This window comes from Mastacembelus armatus, chromosome 13 (assembly GCF_900324485.2).
Source record: "Mastacembelus armatus chromosome 13, fMasArm1.2, whole genome shotgun sequence".
Lineage (NCBI taxonomy): Eukaryota > Metazoa > Chordata > Actinopteri > Synbranchiformes > Mastacembelidae > Mastacembelus > Mastacembelus armatus.
Genome location: NC_046645.1, coordinates 4,182,307 through 4,189,238, shown reverse-complemented (window position 1 = coordinate 4,189,238; position 6,932 = coordinate 4,182,307).

Below are 6,932 nucleotides of genomic sequence, written 5' to 3'. Positions count from 1 at the left end.
TTATTTATCCACAACTTTAAGTATTTTCATTTATCAAATGCTAAGGTATTTCAATTGAATATTCATTCATTTTTACTTTTAGCTGCTTTTGAAATGGTTTTAGTTTGAACTTAGCTAGTTAACCATGTTACCTGCTATCTATGACCATAGGTTTATACACAAGATATAGCATTTGAGATTGTCCCGTGGAACCAGCTCCCAGTCTGGGTTTAGGACTCAGACATCCTCTCTACTTTAAGGTTAGGCTTAAAACTTTCCTTTTTCATAATCAAGAAAGTTTCTTTTAAAATATAAGGATATATATATATATATATATATATATATATATATATATATATATATATCAAAAAACATGCATGTTAGGTTGATTGGTGACGCTAAAATTGCCCGTAGGAGTGAGTGTGAGTGTGTGAGGTTGTCTGTCTTTGTGTGTCTATATGTGGCCCTGCGACAGACTGGTGACCTGTCCAGGGTGTACCCCTGCCTTCCACCCGAGAGAGAGCTGGGTTAGGCTCCAGCAGATCCCCGTGACCCTGAACCAGGAAAAAGCGGGTATAGAAGATGGATGGATGGATGGATATATATATATATATATGTCACTAATATATTCAGTAAGAGTGGTATTAATATTATTATTATTATAAGTCAGTCTTTCATAGTGAAGATTTTTATTAGGATTTTTTTCCTTTAACAATCCACCAAGGATGCCATAGTATGACGTGCAATGTCAGTGAGCAGACACAGGTTAGGAATAGACCCTCCCAGCTGGGTTTTGTAATGAGGTGCCTGAAGAGTTGGCAGGAGACAGGGGGGCAATTTAGACAGCATGAAATGGAAGGACTTTCCCCCTGAGCTCACACAACACTCCCCTAATCAGTCACACCCTCACTTCCCTCTCTGTGGCTTCACAAGAACTATTCACCTTTGTTTCCTTGACATTGATGTTTATCTTTCTTTCAGACCAATTATTTCTTCTTCCCTGTTCTGTTTTGACCTCCCTCTCTTTTCTCTGTCTCACATCACGCTATTGATCCAGCTTGTCTTCTTTGAAGGGCTTGAAGAGCACAGGATCTTTCTGAGAAGAATATTGAGTTTGTTTGGTTGGACAGGGCACAATGACATGCTCACAGAATCAAAGGTGTTATTGTACCATCAGTAGAAACAGGTTGTGTGTGTGTGAACACATTACGTTTTGCAGGTGTTTATTATGATTGGTGCTGCTATATCACCCTTGGTTAAAAATGGTTTTATTAGAGCTTCTTCTAAGTCAATTAAAATAAAATAATTTATTTTAAAATAAAAATAAAATAATTTATTTTAACTCAAATAGCAACAATCAACAACAAACCAAATACTTGGAGGCAGAAAATGTCAGTTACCCAACATGAGTTGCATTTCTACAATACTGTAGCTCCCACACTCCCTTGGTCACGTGAAACTGGCTTGTACCTTTGTAGTGTTCACTTAATGTACTCCTGCTCTCCACATTAAAAAGAACTGTTTCTTTCAGCTAAACAAACAATGGGGGATTTGCCTTTGAATAATTAGTCCTAAAATCAGACTGTCTTCGCATTTCCATCTGTTTATACTTAGTGTCTGTTCTGACCTTTATGAGTTCCACTGTGACTGCGTATTGTATTTTCTGTCCAGTGATGGAGCAAAAAAACCAGGATGTTATTCTGACATTATAGTCTGAAACATATCCTGACCATCATGTTAATCCACACTCGATGGCAAAAGTCATTAAAATGTAGCACTCACACTTTAAATATATGTAGGCTGTATATATTTTATGATTTTATATTTGCACCTGATATATGGAAAAAAATATGGCACCACACCACCAACCTGTACCTTACAGATCAATGGCGTTAAACTCATCAGCATAAGTTGGTTACCACAAAACCTTAAACATAAGTTTGACTCTGAGGTGTTTTCCAAGTCTATAGTCATGTGGTCTGTTGGTCAAATGCTGCTAATTTTTCACTGTCTTTGTGTCAGCTGTCAGAAGTGAAAACTAACCAGATGGTGACCTTGTTTTTTTTAATATTCATTTACTTGTTTTTCCAATATAGTAATGCAAGAACTATAGAAAACATGACATATGTTATTTCTATGGGTCTTGGGTTTGTATGACTATAAATGTAAGATGTCAGTGAACCTGACAAGCCCTGAAAACAATGATATATAAGCATCATAACAGTTTAAGGCTTTGATACAAACACTCTTAAAGGATTTAGTACAAATGTGAGCCCTTCAGAAACATCACACCCAGGCATCTCCACACACATAACACTGCATATTCACATTGCTTAGAACAGGCATCTTGTCCATTCAGTGCATGCTTTGTATGCATAGTGATTTTTTTGTCCAGAATTTTTGTGTCCACTAATGAGCGTACTAAACAACAACTGAAAGCCTTATAGTTATACAAAGTGGAGTGGATATAAAACAAGGAAAAATCTTAGGTGAACAGCTGTCGTTCATTATTATGCATAGTATACTGTCCTGAGAAAATAAAACAATAACCAGAGACTCTTTTGAAAAGGGACTTGTAGCTTTAAGAGTGAGATCTCATTAGTGAAGGAGAAAACCAAGTATAAATAGAAGCTGGTTTCTGGGGTTGTTTCCAATCACAAGGTCAGTAGAGCAGTAGTACTGCTGGGGGGCAGGCTTTCTAGCATAGTGTTCAGATATGAAGATAAGAAAATCTATTGTACTACAGTCATAGTGAGAGTGACATGACAGAAAGGAGGAGAAAGGAAGAGTGATATGTTGAACAATGAACACTGTGACTCTGCAGAAGCAGTTCTCATGGTTTCTCATGGTTCTCATGGCTTTCTTACTGGTGATTGTTTTTATTTATTTATTTCTAGTTCAGGGTCATTTCACTTATCACATGGACTCGCTGCAGCATGAATGAATATCGCCTGTTGGGCTTTGTTTCTTAACTTTGTACAGTGTATTCATGTATGGATGGATGGTGAGATCGCAAACAGCACCGTGTCATTGCCATTGAGCCTGTATTAATTTAAAATCAGTAGGCCCTTACACTAGATATTCTTTCTTAATACTAAAATTAATCTTACAATGAACCATAATGACTGTATATCTACCACACTACCATATCTGAGTGACAAAATGGACGTTATTACATACAGATATAAGATATTGAACTGTTGATAATATATAAACCTCCATCCATCCATTATCTATACCTGTTCGTCCTGTTTAGGGTCACAGGGATCTTTACATGAATCATTTCAAACATTTGTCTCTACTTGGATAGTCATAAACATCTGGGGCAAAGCTAATCAAACAATGAGAATAATATTAAGGTTGAAAAATACTTTCACCTTTAGATGGTCCAAACAGGGTGAGATCACTCCAATACTGTCATGATCCGCAGTTTTGGACTTCCTGTTTATTTTATTTTGAAAAGGATCATGACAGGATCTGGTTTTGTTTCATTTCTGTTCACCTTACTTTGACCCAATTAGTTCATCGTTTTCACCTGTGCCTTGTTTTGTCCTTCACTTTAAGTACCTTGGTTCAGTCACTGTTTCTTGGCCAGGTTGTCTGTTATTTCATGTCCGTTGTATCACGTCTGTTGTACTATGTCTGTTGCCTTACCTCGTCTACTACCTACGTCCCACGCCATGACTTCTGCCTGACTTTTGTTGCCACGTTCTACCCTGCTTGTTTCCTTGGTTTTTGGACCCTTTTGATCACGGTTTGTTCTTTTGTTTCCCCAAGGTTAAGTTTAGTTGTTTTGGTTTTCTGTTGTGTGTGTCCTCACCATGTTTTGTGTGTTCGTCTAGCTTCCTTTTGGATTCAGGTTTTTTTTGTCTTGTTACCTTGTTCATGCTTTGTCCCCTCAGTTCAAGTGTCTTTGTCCCATTCCATGTTTTATGCCCTTGTGTTTTCATGCCTTGCCTTCCCTGATTTTCGTGTCCATGTTTCCCCCTAGGTCTGTGAGTCCTCCTTGTGTGTGACCCAGACCCTCATGCCTTGTTCCCTATGAGTCCCTGTCTTTGTCTTCATGTTCATGCTTCATGTGCTCCTGCTTTGTGTGTTAGTTTTTGTTTAACTTCATTTTTTGTACAATAAAGCCCCTTTTTCCCTCACTCCTGTGTTTTTGTGTGAAGTTTGCTCCTGACCACGCCCTAGTTCATGACAAATACACTGTACAATTACAGAACAAGAACAATACCTTCAGTGTTGTTCTTCCATACTTAAAAATACTATTAATCCTGACAAATGTGACATAGAGCTTCTGTTGCTTTATGGGTCTGTAGACTCCAGTAGTTATTACTGGAGACTGAAGACAAAAAGAACAGCCAAAGATGCATCTCATACAAAAACATAAAACCCAGCTTCTCGGGCACCTGTCTGTTTTTCTGAATAAGTATATAGATATGAAGTTTTAATTAGTTTTTCAGATTTTTTTTTTGCTTTGTTCTTGGCCATGGGAAGTAACTTTGATAACTGAGCAGCGCTCAATTTCCTGTCTTGTCACTGCAGGAGATTTATCAGTGAAAAAAAAACTCTATTGCACAAAGAAGTTAACTTTAGAGGCAAAATAATGCATGGTGCCAACAGGTGAGAGCTGCAGTTTTTGAAAGCTTTTAGAGTTTCTGTACCATCAGTGGAAAGACTTTTGACAAATTCCACAGGAGCGATCAGTCATTTGCACTCAAAGTAGGCTGTTATTTTTCACAGTGAATTTTCTCACATCTTATTCAAACGCACACACACTCATTGATCACATCGAATTCATGTTACCGTTAGTATGACAGACTACTCTAATGGTAAATGTAAATTTAATGAATTAAACCAAGTGAAATCCTCCATCTCCACGTCTACAGGGACCCTGAGTCTGCAGTGTTAAAGGAAATACGCTGAGTTTAACCAGTAAATCACATTATTTAAGATAAAAACATGATTTTTCTTACTTTCATGGAAATACATTCTAATGCATGTGTAAGTGAATGTGTGCAGTCAGGCGTGAACCAATGATGAAAATGCCAGTTTTCATCACAACATGGATGATTAATTATTATCAGTAATTACAAAGTGTGAAATTGATTTTTGTAGTTGTCCAATCATATACAAAGAAAACAGTAATACACCACAAATGCTGAATTCAGCTTCGTCCTTTGAGAAGGATAAGCAGCTTCATGTGCTGTTCATACTGGCTGGCTTAAAAAATACCCAACCCACCACCTCCAGATATTAGATTTAGATTAGATTATTAGATATTAGATTAGATTTATTCTGTACGAGTGATAGAGGAGAGGAGAAGAGAGGAGAGGAGAGGAGAGAAGAGGAGAGGAGAGAAAAGGAGAGAAAAGGGGAGAGCAGAAAAGTTTATAGTCATGCAAGATCAGAAGAAAATCACCATATGTTAATATTCTATTATCACACGCTCATACAAACACAGGAAAGAGACTAGCAGAGCCTCAGGAGGACGGTTATTCTCTCTGGGCCTTTAGATGACTTGGCAGGATCCTATTTAATCATCTGGGTGGAAAATAAACAAGCAAGCAAACAAACAAGAAACTGTAGTGAGTCTTTTATTTCCATGAGACAGTGACCTTCAAAGGAAGCCTAAAGGTCACTGCACTGTTGCCTTTAAAGAAGAGAGACTGAGGCACAACCTGCTTTGCGTTGATTTGTTACTAAGGAAATAAGTGAAATATAATAATGTCACAGAGAAAACTGAATGGATTCACTTTATTGTTTTATTTTATACTGCTAACCATCTTGTTCACCATGTTCTCAGCTTTCTAAGTCCAAACACTTCAGAACAGTGTTATGATCCTGAGTTGCTTGACACTCTTCAATATCCCAAATTGGCCATAAATGTGAGTGTTTATGTGTCACCACTGTGATACACCGCTGAACTGTCCAGGGTGTACCCCGTCTCCCACCCAATATCAGCTGTCAGGTGTCTCACATGTACTAGTTCATAAACCAAAGTATTGGACAAATGAAAATGTTGATTTCAGTGTGGTGTTAGGTGAATAGTTACAGGATAACAGCAGTGGTTTCAGTTCATTTCCTCAGTTGTCTGAGCTGAATTTCACAATAATTCATCCAATAGTTGCCAAAACAACTGATACATCTTGAATTCTTGCCTGTGCCAATCCAACTGGTAGATGTTGATCTGTTTCACTGAAGAAACAATAAAATGTGTCTGCTGGTAGAAAGGTCAGGGGATCACCAGCATCAGAAAGATTCATTCTATGGGGACCATGAATTTCTGTGCAGACTTTCAGGGTTCTCTGAATTTTATTTCCATGACTGATACTGCTTTCCATAAAACAACATCAGGGCAAAAACTTAACCTTGCTGTTTTAAAAAGTTTATAAATTATAGGCTGATTACTAGAAAACTAGCAAATGCTGTGTTTCTCTGTGGCATGCTGTAAGATGAATTACACTGATATGTTTTAATGTTTGAAATATAGTATAAATATATGATGGAAGCTTTGTGCTGTTCTGTGATCAACTTTAAAAGGAGTAAGGTTTGTTTTGGACAGTTGCCTGTAGCCGAGTGCTTGCTGCCCCTGTAATTTACCTAGAGCTGCAAGAAAGTTATTCAAATTATGGAGTGACAGCTGGACATCCTTTGCAGTTCAGTGTATTTACTCAAATGTCCATCAAAAACATCAGTAGCCTTTTCCAACAATTCCAATTTCCAACCTTCTAAGCAGATGAGTGGTGTTTAAAGTGCCTAAAGCTTTAGCAGCTCAGTGAGAATCAGTCAGTCAGTGAGCTGGTTCCCTGTAGGGAGAAGGTCATCAATCTGGGAAGGAAACAAATTCATCTCTTGAAAATGCTTCTATTGGTATCAGTCATCAGAATAGAAGTCACAGATAAACTGCAGCAGACATGTTCAATATGTAGCTGGAAGTGTTTGGTATTTAC